The sequence below is a fragment of the Ictidomys tridecemlineatus genome, chromosome 6 (assembly GCF_052094955.1).
Source record: "Ictidomys tridecemlineatus isolate mIctTri1 chromosome 6, mIctTri1.hap1, whole genome shotgun sequence".
Taxonomy (NCBI): Eukaryota; Metazoa; Chordata; class Mammalia; order Rodentia; family Sciuridae; genus Ictidomys; species Ictidomys tridecemlineatus.
Window position 1 is genome coordinate 65,985,855 of NC_135482.1, and position 15,176 is coordinate 66,001,030.

The 15,176-nt window shown below is 36.4% G+C and overlaps 1 non-coding gene across 1 annotated transcript; it reads right to left on the reverse strand.

Moving 5' to 3' along the window:
- Nucleotides 1–7,417: 7,417 nt before the first annotated feature.
- Trnav-aac (transfer RNA valine (anticodon AAC)) lies at nucleotides 7,418–7,489 on the reverse strand. The gene has a single exon. It is a non-coding gene; the product is annotated as a tRNA-Val (tRNA).
- Between the last annotated feature and the right edge of the window lie 7,687 nt (nucleotides 7,490–15,176).

Genomic DNA, 15,176 nt, shown 5'->3' on the forward strand with positions numbered 1-15,176 from the left:
AAGGAGGGAAGAAAAAATTAGAATTTTATAGTTATAGTGCAAGTGAAAAAAGTGAGAAGCTGGTAGGAAAGAAGAACACAAGCAGAAATGACAGTGGGAGTACCATTTGGATAAGATGAATAACCAGTTTTTGAGGGCTGCTATAATTAGTATGATGTTGAAATCAAGTTGAATGCCAGTGGTTAGAATTAGACATTAGAGAAACTTGAGATCAGGCTGCTGGATGACGCATCAACATTAATGCTGATTTTGGCTGTTATGATACCAGGAACTAAGACAGACAAGAACATTGTGAACTCAACACCAAAGTACTGCACAAATAGGTGTAGGAACTAGAACACTGGTTGATCAAAACAGGAAGTGAAAAAGGTCGTATTTTAGGAATGACCTCCCAGCTGCTGGGCTTAAGGGCACCTGAATCTCAGTAGCCCTATCTCCATCCTCTAATGGGCTCATGACAGCATAGATAATCATAGTTCCCAAGTCCCCTGGAGATAGTGATTAGCCTATGAGCAGACATCAAATTTTACTATCCTAATAGAAAACACTTCCTTGACAGTTTTTCTACTTGAATTCTTAATTCTCACCATTTCTATCTCCCTGTTACCTTTATTCTACATGCATAAATATAGCCTAATCTTTTTCTTTTTTAAATATATATATATTTAGTTGCAGTTAGACACAATAACTTTCTTTTATTTATTTATTTTTATGTGGTGCTAAGGATCGAACTTAGTGCCTTGCACATGCTAGGCAAATATTCTATTGCTGAGCCACAACCCCTCAACTCCCTTTTTCTTATTAAAAAAATTGATGACTCAAAGCCAAGTGGAAAGTTAACTATGTCTTTTAATTCCTGACCCAGATCTAATTCTCCTAGAGATCAGTGCTTCCAAAAGAAGCATCAACAGGGTGTAAGAGTTCCTTTTCCTCATATCATAGGTACCACTTTTTTTTTTTTTGATAATAGTCATTCGAGAAGTTGTAAGGTGATGCCACATTGTCCTTTTGATTTGCATTTTCTGATAATTAATGACTTTGAACTTTGTTTCATATACTAGTTGGTTATTCGTGTGTTTTCTTTGGAGAAATGTCTGTTTAGGCTGTTTGCTTACTTTAAAATTGAGTTACTTGGTTTACTGCTATTGAGATGGAGATTCTGATATATTTTTAATATTAGTTTTTTTTTTCAAATACATAGTTTACAAATATTTTCTCACTTTGTATGAATTGCAGTTTCATTTTTTGATAACAGGGATTGAACTCACGGGTGCTTAACCACATCCCCAGCCCTTTTTTATATTTTATTTTGAGACAGTGTCTTGCTAAGTTGCTGAGGCTGGCTTTGAACTTGGCGATCCTCCTGCCTCAGCCTCCCAAGCCACTGGAATTACAAGTATGTGCCACCGTGCCTGGTTGTATTTTCATTTTGTTAATTGTTTCCTTCGATGTGCAGAAGGTTTTCAGTTTGAGGTAATCCCATTTGCTAATTTTTGCCTTTGTTGTCTCTGCTTTTTTCAATCAGATCCAAGAATTCATTGTCTTGGCCAAAGTCAAGAAGCTTTTCCCTTATGGTTTCTTCTAAGACTTTTAAGTTAGTTTTTGTGATTGGTGTAAGAGTCCCATTTTATTATTTTGCATGTGGATATCCAGTTTCCCCAACACCACTATTGAAGAGACTAGTTTTTTTCCCATGTTCTTCTTGACACCCTTGTCAAAGATTAGTTGGCCATGTATGTGCAGACTTATTTTGGGGCTCTCTAGTCTGTTCCATTAGTCAGTTTTTTATGCCAGTAATATTATGTTTTGATTACTGAAGATTTATAATATATCTTGAAATCAGTAAGTGTGATGACTCTCGCTTTGTTCTTGATCAAAATTTTGGCTTTTGAGGTCTTTTGTGGTCTTGTTTGAATTTTAGGATTGCTTTTTTTGGTCACACACAGGGCTCCCATGTGGTCCTAGTTAACCAGTTTTCTAGGGGCAACATTTCACCTTCAGTCTGATTGACATCAAAGTTGAGTCTTGAGCACTATCATGTGTTCAAGCAGTACATTCTGGCAGTGCTTTTATAAGATGGATAGCAGAAGAGGTCAGTGGCATGGGACAGATATTCAGGGGTCAGATGACTGCCTGATTGGGATAGTCTCCATCTCTATATCATTATCAGAGTTTGGGGAATTCTTACCCCTTTCTTACATCTGCATTCAGTCTGAGCCAGTTACCAGACATTTCTTTCATAAATGAACTTTAAACTATTCTTGTAAGGGTAAACTTAAGTTCACAAAAGTTGAATATGTGCTGATATGGTTTTGTTTTTAGGGCAACTAGGGTTTTTAGGTCTCATTGTCATAAGTAATTGTCATAACAAGTAATCCCCAGACCAGGTTGCTCATATTGCTAAGTGACATTTAGTATGGGTCCTATGACTGTTATTAATTTTATACTGTAGCCACAATATGTCTTTATACTATGCTATGCTTTCTCATTTCTATAAAGAATGCCATTGGGATTTTAGTAAGGATTGCATTGAATCCGTATATGATTTTGTGTAGTGTAAAATGTGTAAATGGACATTTTAATAATATTACTTCTTCTAATCCATGAACATGGGATGTCTTTTCATTTATTTTTGTCTTCAGTAATTTATTTCATCAATGTTTTATTTTATTCAATGTACAAGGCTCTTATTTCTTTGATGAAATTAATTCCTATGTGTTTTATTCTTAATGCCATAATAAATTGGCACTGTTTGTTTAATTTTATTTTTGGATAGTTTTACTATTAGTGTACAGAAATTAAATTGAATTTTACATGTTGATTTTTGCATCTTGCAAATTTACTAAATTCATTTATTACTTCTATAATAGTTTTTTTTGGATTCTTTAGGGTTTCAATGTAAGATCATATCATCTGCAAAATGAGATAATTTTACTTCTCTTCTGATTTGGATGCTTTTATTTCTTTTTCTCCTTGTGTGCTCTGTCAAGGACTTCCATTATCTCATTGAATAGAAATGGCAAGAATGGGCATCCTTCCCTTGTTTATGATCTTAGAGGAAAAGATTTAAATTTTAACCACTGAGTATGATGTTTGCCATAGGTTTTTCATGTATGGCCTTTATTGTGTGGAGGAAATTTCCTTCTCTTCCTGTTTTGTTCAGAGTTTTTATTATAAAAGGCTGTTGAATTTTGTCAATTACTTTTTACCTGTCTGTTTTGTTTCCTGCACTCTGGGAAATAACTTTTGTCAAATACAAAAAGTTATTTCCAAGACCAATGTGAAAAAGACTGTAGGATTTGGTGCTTAAAAGATTTTGGAGCGGGCTGGGGATGTGGCTCAAGCGGTAGCGCGCTCGTCTGGCATGCGTGCGGCCCGGGTTCGATCCTCAGCACCACATACCAACAAAGATGTTGTGTCCGCCGAGAACTAAAAAATAAATATTAAAAAAAAAAAGATTTTGGAGCTACAAAAGCTTTAGGTCCTGGAGTCAGGTGGGGAGGCAGGTATTACATTTATTAGCTTTGGGCTTCCTTCACGTATCTCTCCTGCTGGGACACAGTTGAAGGATTAGTAGTTTCTGGAAACATTTTCTTTTTCTTTTCTTTTTCTTCTTCTTTTTTTTATGGCAAAGGACAAGCATTTGGGAAGTGACAGAGAGGCACAACACCTTTAAAACAGGAACACTGCCACTTGCATCCACATTTTATTGATCAAAGCAATTCATATGGTCAGGCCCAGTTCAGGACTGGGGAAGCAAACTCTGATCCTAAAGAGAGAGGGAAGGAACATTGATATTTGATGAAAAAAAAAATCTAAGATACAGTTAGTAAGAAATGAGAAAAGAAGAAGGTCAAATACTCTTTTAAGAAGTTTGAAAAATAATCCAATAATTATTAGGTATTAATATGGGTCAAACACTGTTTTGTTTATAAAATGTGGGGATATGATTTAACCCACCAATGACCCTACAATGTAGTTAGTATTATTAACCCTATTTTTTTTGTACTATGGATTGAACCCAGAGCCTTGTGCATGTTAGGCAAGCACTTTACCACCCCCAGTAATTTTTATTTATTTATTTATTTATTTTGAAACAGGGTCTTGCTAAAGTGCCTAGGATGGCCTCAAACCTGTGATCCCCCTGCTTCAGCTTTCCTAGGTGCTTGATTATAGGCATGTGCCACTGTACTCAGCTATTAGCCCTGTTTTCTAGATTAGGAAACCAAGGCATAGAAAAGCATAGCAACTTGGCCAGTCATTCAAGTAAAAACAGAGCAGCTGGACACAGTGGCACATACTTGTAATCTCAGTGATTCTGGAGGCTGAGGAAGGGTTATTACAAGTTCAAAGCCAGTCTCAGTAATTTAGTGAGAGCCTATCTCAAAGTAAAAATAAAATAAAACAAAAATAACTGGGGTATAGTTTAGTGCTAAAGAGCCCATGGGTTCAATACCTAGAACCACAAAATGAACAAGTAAATGAATTAAAAACAAAACAGAAAAAAAGTAGCAGAACAAAGAACATGAAGGTCCATGGGTTTTGGTTAAAATATAAAACTTGTCTAATCCATAAAGACATGCACTCTACTTGTCCCTCCTGTAACTCAGAGTCATGTGGTCTTCAGGTATTTCCTGAGGTGCATCAGTGAGTAAGTTTTAGCCTAGATTTTCTTTGGATATGTTGTAGGCACAGCATGGAGTTCACTGTCTTTCCTCTTGGCCATAAATACAGTATGACACAGTGTTTTAGTCAGTTTTTGCATTGTTGTGACCAAAATACCTGATAAGAACAATTTAGAGGAGGAAAGATTTATTTGGCACTCTACAAATTCAGAGCTCTCAGTCCATAGATGGCCAACTACATTTCTCTGGGCACAAGATGAGGCAGAACATCATGGGGGAGAGCATTGCAGACGGAAGTTGCTCCCCTCATATTAGCAAGGAAGGAGGGAGAGGGGTGGGGGGAGAAAGGGGCCACAGGGAAGATGCATGCTTCCAGGGAGCACACCCAGGAACCCACCTCCACTAGCCATGCCCCATCTGCCAACAATTACCACCCAGTCAGTCCATTCAAACTAGTTTGGATGGATTAGGTTATAGCTCTCATGATCTTATCATTTCACCTCTGAATATTTCTGCATTAACACAGGAGCTTTTGGGAGACACTTCATATCCAAACAATAACACTCATCATAATGTCATTGCTATCTTATCTTTACTTAGTGGGTTGTATGTATTAATTTTTTAATCTGTAGTCTCAGAAGTATAAAAAATCACCTTTTTCTCTATTTATATATTTTTATAGCTGACAATTCTTTCTTTCAAGCTACCATTTAAGTTTGATGTGGAAACCTCACTCACTAAACAGTAAATGAAGTGATATTCAGTAATTTCTGTCACTTTAGGTGTAAATCTTATTCCATTCACAATCCCCACTGTCTTGTCTTTCATTATGGTTGGGGTTGGCACCAATTGTGGCATTGGTAAGGAGAGGCATTTATTTCTCAATAGTATCTTGCCTTACCTCCTGCCCAATAGTTAAATCATCCCTTCTTGACCTCACTCCTCTCTTTCTCCCTCTTTCCCTGCCCCTCTCCTGCACTCAGTGTTCTATTATGATGTGGCTCATTCTTATCCACTTTCTGGCAAGACTGGCCTTGCTGAATCTTCTCATTCAACTGTGTCTTCTTCTACTCATAGAACCCTTAGCAGGTCACTTGCTCTATCATTGTAAATTAATATTCTTTCATTTCTAAATAGAGATGCAGAATTGATCAGATGTTCTCCTGTGCCATTCTAAGGCCAAAGAAATTGAGGAGAAATGTCTACTACTTCCATATTACCTTTCCTGGTCTTTGGTAGTTAGATACTTTTTTTAGGGGGTGGGTAATTATCTCCTTATTATGTTTTAGATATTTCTGAGCCACACCTGGAAGCAAGAAGCAACTCTTCATTACTGCCACATCTCTAAACTTAACGAGAGGAGGAAGTTTTAGCATCAATAAAAATACAAAAAATATGGATCATGGGTTGAAAGGTAGAAAGGCAGAGTCCCACATGCTCACAACCAAAGCTCCTGAATTTCTCCCATCTATCCTTTCCAATTTAGCAAGGGAATGGTTGGTTGACCTTTTATCTAACATATTTTTGTGTCTTTCAACTTAAATACCAAGAATATTTGTGTCTTTGTTCTCTGATTCCACAGTAGCTGACAGATGGGAATAGATTTGGGGAATAAGTGACTAAACATAGAGTGGGAAGAAATATCACAATTCTATTAGAACTTTCCATAATATCCTCTCATGGCTGTTGTCCATTTGTCCTTTGTTACCTGGACTTCTCAGAGCTCTGAGATGGTGATATCAGGTGTTATATGCAGGTTTTATATGCATATGCAGGCCACTCACCTGGAAGCTCATTTCTATTTCTCCAACTGTCATGTATTTAAAATTATGTAAATACCATTTTATTTTCCTACTCTTCATAAAATTTTGTGAGCCAGTCTTATGCCCCTTCTGTTTTATTTATTACTATCTTTTTTTGTAAAATCTTGGTTTTTTTTTGGTACTGTGGATTAGACCCAGAGGTGCTTTACCTCTGAGCTACATCCTCAGCCTTTTTTATTTTTTAATTTTGAGACAGGTTCTCACTAAGTTGCTGAGGCTGGGCTTGAATTAATGGTCCTCCTTCTTCAACCTCCTGAGTCACTGAAATTACAGGCATGCACCATTGCACCCAGCTTGTCCTTTCTTATAGATAAGAAATTCTAGTGTTGGAAATATTTATCTCTTCAGACTGGTTTTTAGTCTCTCTCTCTCTCTCTCTCTCTCTCTCTCTCTCTCTCTCTCTCTCTCTCTCTCTCTCTCTCCTCTCTCTCTCCCCCCTCACCCCCTGTCTCTTTTTGTGATTGGGTATCAAACCTATGCACTTACATGTTAGGTAAGTGCTCTACCACTGAGCCACATTCCCAGACCAAGTTCCAAAATGGTCTGAAGAGATAAATTCACAATGCTGGGAAGGCTGAAAGTGGTGTTGATTTTGGTTGATAATTTTGTGATTTAAATCAAACTAAATAAAAAAACCTCACAAATCAAACAAAATGCAATTGAGGACAGCCAGTTTTAGAATGGTGGGAGAATGGGCAAGCTTTGGACATGCCAGCTCCTCTATTCATATTTTTTTTTTTGTCCAAGTCCACTTCTTTTTCTGTTCATGCCCTCTAGTGGGGCATGTGAGTGAGACTGGTGGTTTGGCCAAAGACTGAGAAGGGTTGGAGAGACAGAAACCATATCATTGCTAGCCATGTTATCTCAGCTATTCAACCTTTTCCTCTTTGGGGATTTGCGGATACTTTCTTTTTAAATATTTATTTATTTATGTATCATTTTTTTAGGTGGACACATTATTTTGTTTTTATGTGGTGCTGAGGATCGAACTCAGAGCCCCATGCATGTTAGGCAAGCGCTCTACCACTGAGCCACAACCCAGCCCATCGTGGATACTTTCTGGGTGGAAGGAAAACATACCAAAATTAAATAATTTCAAATATTGTTTATTCCAACCACTCAATGTCAAGGTCTAATCTAATAATCAAAATTAAGGTGGAAAAATCAGAGTCTTCTGAAAGCTCCCCTGAGTTTTATCCCTAGACCACTGGTATCACAGTTCGAATGATATGGCTGAACTGGGAATGAGATGGCAATTCCCTGGCTTATTTCCTTTTCATTCTTGAGTTCGCCCTTTCCCCAAACAGGAGAATTCTTAAAAGGGGACTTGGGTTTTGTTTGTTTGCCTCTGTGGATCTGAGGTTTGTGAAGATATCAGGAGTAGTTAGGGTGACACTGAAAGGCTAGGAATCCTTTAGATCATCCCTTTAGTAAATTAATTCTCTGGTGAATTTTTTTTTTTGGATTTGCTTTAAAAATCTATCATGAAGTACTGCACGACTTACTGACTAGTTTGCCAACCCAACCGTCTTTACTTGGACTTTTCAGATGCTACGCTGTCGGGAAGACTTTTGGAAGGCCACAAGGGCAAGAATTCTAAGAGCCTGAGGTCTTGCGCCCATGCTAGAGGCTGGGGCTTCAGTTGGCCTTCTAGTTTTGCATTAATGCATCCTGGAATAAAGGATTGACTTGTTTTAATGATCTTCCAGCATATTCTAAAGTGTAGCTGAAGGTGATTATTGAGTTAGAGGACTCTATTCTGACCAAAATTTAAGAGTTTGTTTACTAAGGGTTATTGGAAGAGATGCCAACATTATTATAAGCCTATTTGTTTTCTAGAACCTGAACTTGTTTTTGAAAAAAGAGTACTTTCTTGTTGACCCCCATATTTACATATTCATTTAATTTACTTAGCCAATTTGGGTTCTCTTCAAATCTCAGGGAAGAGAAGAATGTTTAGTATCCTGTAAAATACCTTTTCTAAGACGCTCCCCCTGGGTCTCTGCATTGAGGCATGAGGCAAGGCACAGTTCTTGCTCTCTGCCCAACGTGAAGGCAGACTTCACAAGCAGGGAGGTCACCATCAGGAAGGAGGGAGCAGAGAGTTCACATGACAGGGCCTGTTCCCAAAAAACACAGTCCAGATAGGAATCTAGCTATGATCTGCCAGGCTAAATTAGTTACTCTATTAATCTTGTCCAGAGAATCTAAGAACTAAACTTTACTTTCTTCAAAAATACCAGACATTTACCCACCAATATCTGAGGGAAACGATGATATCAGTTTCTACTTGGCCTCATGTGGCTGCTTCTAATTGCAGAATCTGAACTGAGAGACACTTGGAAAGGACCTGGGAGAAGGAGTGTTCAGGCTCCCAGCCCTCATATTTGAGGAAATTTTTAGAAGAGCAGACATGGTGCTAGTGATCATGAGGTAATATGTGGTGCATCTCTATTTCTGGTTCTCACTTTTAGACAGGCTACCTTTCAAAATCCCTACTGTGAACTATGATTAAATCATTTCCTGTATTCTCTTTTTTTCTTCTTTTCCTTCCTATGTCATTTCTTTTCTGCTTTCTCATTATTTTACATCATTCAGGATTTTAATATTTACCCTCAATATTTGTAATATTTGTAACTTCAATGATTTGTTTTGTGTTTATGGATTAATTTGAAAATTGAAAATCAAGAGCAATGGAATACACTGAGGAGTGGTAGTATGGTTTGATCTGTTAATAGCATTAGATTTGTGTGGCTTGTGGGAAAATATTCTAAGAATTAAGTTTAAATTACTATTTTCTTTAATCCCACCCACCAACTTCTAAAAGCCATGCTATATTTAACATGATTTATGTTTGGCCATTGCTTTCTTGTATAGATTTAGTTATTCTTTCCTACATATTCAAATTATCTTTGACTGTTGATAGAGGGAAATTATACTTTCTTTACCATATCACTACATTTATCCACCTTCTTTGTCATATAATTTGTTAACTTCTAATTTTGAACTTGATCATCTCTGGAATTCTTATACACTAATTGTTCTCACATGTATTCTTTTAGCATAACTGATGCCATTGGCACCATTCCATATGTTCTCATCCTTATCACCTCAATGCACACTGGCCCAATTCCAGATACTATCTTGAACTCTTTTTCTGAGGTCTTTCTGTTGCTATTATAACCTTCATGGTCATCAGCATCATAACCATATAACCCTTGTGTGTTCTGAATTTGGAATGAAAATAGGTAGAAGGGAATATGTGGGCATATGCAATCTCTTTAGCAAGAGGGAGATAAGGGCACAATGACAAGTATAGGAAGTGTGCAGTTGGCCTATTGTTTTGAAATATAACTGGTATGCTAAAGAAATGAGATGACAGATTCGGGCTAACTCACTGGCAACCTTGGGCATGATGTGAGAACCAGGAGACTTTAGGGCATTGTTGATGGTCTTTTCTACTTGGGTCCGTAGGTAGACTGCTTAAAATCAAGCTCAGTATATGATTGCGAGAGTGGCTGAATTACCAAGGCTGAAATCATACTCAGCCAATCTCTTATGCAAAATTCAGGGTCCTAATAGGAAAACTGGTAGACTTTGAGATTTGGGTTGGGGATATTTTGACAGAAGTATGTGAAAACCTTGAATCTCTTAAACCATCAACAGTCCATAGAATTGGGCCCACTGGCCCTTGGTGGATAATATTAGCTCATCTTTTCTGATGATGCTGATTTATTTTATTTGTTAATTTGGCAAGAATACAATACTCTTTTTAGTCAAATACCAGTCCACCTGTTTCTATGCAGCTATTTTATAGCTTTGGTTAACCTTTAAACCAATAAACAATGAGTAATGTAGATTATTCTTCACATGTGAGTGGGACTCATATAATCAGTTAAAAGTCCTTTGAGAAAAGATTGAGGTTTACCAAAGAAGAATGAGTTTCCTCAAGACTGCAGTGTAGAAACCTTCCAGAGTTTTCAATCTGCCAGCTTGCTTTGTAAAATTCAGACTTGCAGATCCAATAGCATAGCCCAATTCATACTAATAGAGAGATCATTCAGAAGCTTTCCCCTAGGAAAATGCCATGTGATGAGTTCTCTCTCATCTTCCCAATAGCTTTTAGAGTAAAAGCTGGGGTCAATCTCAGCATGGTTGGTCTGGGGAAGTATAATAGTCTCGACTTGTCTGTAGGGGATGTGTTCCAAGTCTCCTAGTGGATGTCTGAAACCACTCATAGTGCTGAACTGTGTTTTTCCCTATGATACCTATAATAAAGTTAAACTTATAATTTAGGCTTGATAAAAGATAGAAATAATACTCATTAATAAAATAGGACAATTATAATAATATACTATAGTAAAAGTTATGTGAAAATGGTCTCTCAAAGTATCTTACTGTACTATGTTCACCCTTCTTGTGAAAAGGTGAGATGATACCATGTCTATGTGAGGAGATAGAGTGAAGAAAATGATTAAGCACTTACCATATTCTGTGGCTATAAATTTTGCAGCTTAAGAGTGACATAAAAACTAGAATAAGTTTTTTCATTTTTCATGAATAGAATTTTCAATTTCATGAATATAAGATTTATTCCTATCATTGAGCTTAGCAATCTTAGCATATAATTCTTTTTTTACTTATTAAATCTAGGACTTTCACCTTTTCAACTTAAAATAAGCAATTTATATCTAGTCTTTATCATATATGAATCACTAGTCTTGTGCTTTGGGGCACTTATTTAGTAAAACAAGGATTATTTAAATATAAGCACTGTGATACTATAACAAACACCTGATTTCATAAGCAAGTAAGCTAGTAACTAATGTGTGGGTAGTGTATACAGTGTGGATACATGGGACAAATGGATTATTTCATGCCCCTAGTGGAAGGGTCTGAGATTTCTTCTTTTTAAAAATCGAAATATAATTTTTAAAAAATTTTTTCATGTATAATTATACATATTAATAGAGTGATATTTAAATACATGCATATAGAATTCATTGATCAACCAACCATTTTGCATCCTTTCCCCACACCCTTTCCAATTTTTAGTAATCACTATTCTACTTTCAGGTTGACTTTTCTTTTTTGCTGTACCAGGAATGGAGCTCAGGACTCATGCATACTAGGCTACCACTGAGCTACACTCCCAGCCCAGGTAGACCATATTTAGTTTCCACATAAGTAAGAGAACATGCAGTACTTCTCCTTCATTGTCTGATTTATTTCACTTAACATAATAACCTCCAGTTCTATCCATTTTGTGGCAAATGAAAACATTTCATTCTTTTTTATGATTGAATAATATTCCATTGTGTATATATATGACACTTTATTTTTACATTCACCTGTTGATAGATACCTAGGTTGATTTTTGTATCTTGGCCTTTGTGAATAGTGCTGCAATAAACATGTAAGTGCAGATGTCTTTTCAACATACCATTTTACTTCCTTTGGAATTCCAATAAGGGTAATGCTGGATCACATGATGTTTTTTTGGGGGGATGTTGGTGTGGGGGGGGGAGTTTCCATATTGTTTTCTGTAATTGTCAAACTAATTTACATTTCCACCATTGTCTTTTTGATAATTATTATTCTTACTGGGGTGAAATAATATCTCATTATGGTTTTGATTTTCATTTCCCTAATAATCAGTACTGTTGAGCATTTTTTTACATAGAATTTTTGGCCATTTGTATATCCTCTTTTGAGAAATTTCTATTATGGTCATTTGCCTATTTAAACAATCAGATTTTTTTGTTGAGTTTTTTGAGTCCTTACATATTCTAAAACTTAATTCCTTGTCAGCTGAATAGTTTTGCAAATATTTTCTCCAATTCTATAAATTGTCTCTTCACTTTATTGATAGTTTCCTTTGTTATACAGAAGTTTTTTTGTTTGTTGTTATCCAATTTCTCAATTTTTGTTTTTGAGATCATGTTCAAAATGTCTTTGCTAAGATCAATATACTAAAGTGTTTTTCCTATATTTTCTCCTAATGGTTTCATAGTTTTGGGTCTTATATTTAAGTCTTTGATCCACTTTGAGTTAATCTGGTGTATGGTAAGAGGTCTATGATAAGAGGAATGTTGGAAAATTCACTAACATGAAAATTAAACAACATGCTGCTGAACAACCAATAGATCAAAGAAGAAATTAAAAAGGAAATTACAAAGGAAATTACAAATATCTTGGCATAAATTAACATGAAAACACAACATATCAAAAGCTATGTGAGGCAGAAAAACATCCTTGAGAGGAAAGTTTCTAGCAAGAATAAAGACCTCAAATAATCAACCTAATGTTACATGTCAAGGGATTAGAAAAAGAAGAATAAAGTCAGGTCAGTCTCTCAAAAGAAGATTCAAGCAGAAGCAAACAACAGAACTTAATAGATTGGAAGATAGTGGACTAGAGAAAGGTGTACTTTCCAGTTATCAGGCTTGAGATTCAAGCAGTGGGAGTATTGCTTCTCAGTGAAGTGGGTGACTGAGAGAATTCACTGAAATTCAACGTTGGACAGTAAAATAATCATAGAGACAGAAATTAAGGAGCTTTGAACATAGAACAAGAAATAATGCATTAGAGACATGCCAACTTTGCTGATGATGGCAGGGGTGATGGATGTGGCGTCATCAGCCAGTTCCTAGCAGAGAGGATAACACCGAGAAGAAAGCACTACGAATAGATTTGGCATGGGAGAACCTGTGGAACAGAGAGGGAGGCTGACTTTAACAGACCCAGACAGTTCTGCAAGCTGATGATTGAAAAGTGGTCCAAATCTCTTAGCTGTTGACCTGAGAATTGAGGTGGGAGCCATTCATAAATGGACCCATGGCATTTTGAAGCACACTTTATAAAAAGCATTGCCAGCCTGTTCTAGCAAGTGCCTGCCATAGGGTCCAGAGTGTGCCTGGCTCAGTATGACTGAAATAGTCAGAGAGAATATTGGGTCCAGTGGGATCCAGGTTGGTGTTACTGAGGGAAAAGAGGCTTGCTTTATTGGTGCATTGTATCTACACATATTAATGGGTTTATTGTGACATAATCACACATGCATGGAATGTAATTTATTTCATTTCAGTCCCCAGTATTTCCTTTTCTCTCCTCCCCCCTTCCTCCTCCTCTAAATAATATCATATAGTATTTTCAATTAGGGTCTTTTAAAAGCTAGAGTTTACAACTTAATATCATTTAAATGTATTATTTGGTACAATGGTATACACACACACACACACACACACACACACACACACGCATAAGCATACAAGCATATTACAAAGTATCAAAGTACAGGGCTAGGGATGTAGCTCAGTGATAGCTTTCTTGCATAGCATTTGCAAAGCCCTGGGTTCAATTCCCAATATGGGGATGGGTATCAAAATACAAAGTACATTAAAGTTTATTAAAAATACTGAATAAAAACAAATTTGGTACCCTAGAGGAGCATGGTGTAATACCTTTGACAAAATTATTTTGTGTATATACACTGTTTTCAAAACAAGGTAACAACATTCTCCTTTGTATTGAATGCATCTGCTCAGGTGAGCTACTTCATTCAAATATGTATTCTTTTCAACATTCTGTAATATGTTGACTCTCATTAGGATTTTGTGCACTGCAACAGTAAGACAAGAGATAGTCATAAACCCTTAAAGTTTCTTAGTGATCATATGTTACCTTCTGCTGAAGCTATTATAAAATATTTTTTTTTGTGGACAATACTGTAGCCAAGGTGACAGTCATTTCTAGTACTCAATTAAATTTGTTGATCAACTTATCATTTTCCTCCCATCCTGGAGCTTCCCCACAAGGGTAGAAGCGAAAGAAAACAATTTTATTGTTGAATAATCATTTGTCCCAAATGTGATGTGTATCACAGGCAATTTGATGAGAGATGGCAAAGAAGAAAGAAATCTTACCCCTTTTTGACAGATACCAGATATACTCATTTATACATGTTCTCAAAATAAATAGTTACTGACCTCAAGGAAGAGTATTTCAGAGCACCATTTGTCACATATAGTTCATCCTAGATTTACTTGGTAATTGGCATGGCTATCTCTGTTTGCTAATTGGTTTTATCTAAAGGAAAAACAAACACCCCATATCTTTATGACAGGGGTAGTTTTGGAGATGTCATACATTTTTTTCTCTTGCTTCTTTTGTTGATTACATTTCAAAGAGATGGCTCCCAAAGCCTTGGTTCTAAAGCTAGCAAGAGGGTTGTTTAGATTTTTAAAGGAGTTACACAGTTCAAAGACTCAGAGTTAAAAAAAAACTTACAAATTTTCTAAAGTAAATTCTCCAAGAAGAGGGAGTGGGGAGAATTCTCTTCCTTTCTTTTCAACTGGGAGAATTAAGCCTCTTATTTTTATTTTGTATGTGCCTTCACATCTGTCACCCTTATCCAAAATCAGGCCCCCTTTTGAAACCTTTGCAGAATGAGGTATCTTTTGCATCTCTTTTGTTTTCCACCAATGGCTTAAAAGATCCTAGACTTTTACCCCAGCCTTGCTTGTATAACCCATAGCCTGGAACATGCAAATAGAAGAATCTGTCATGATGAGTATGATTTTAATACCACTGTATGTCTGGGTAAAATTTGCATCTTTAGAAAGGAAGTCATAATTAGTTATAGAAGTGCTTTTTTTTTCTTGTGTGGAACCTTGTACATATTCATTGGCATCACAGAATTTGTTACTTCACATGTACAAGATGACCT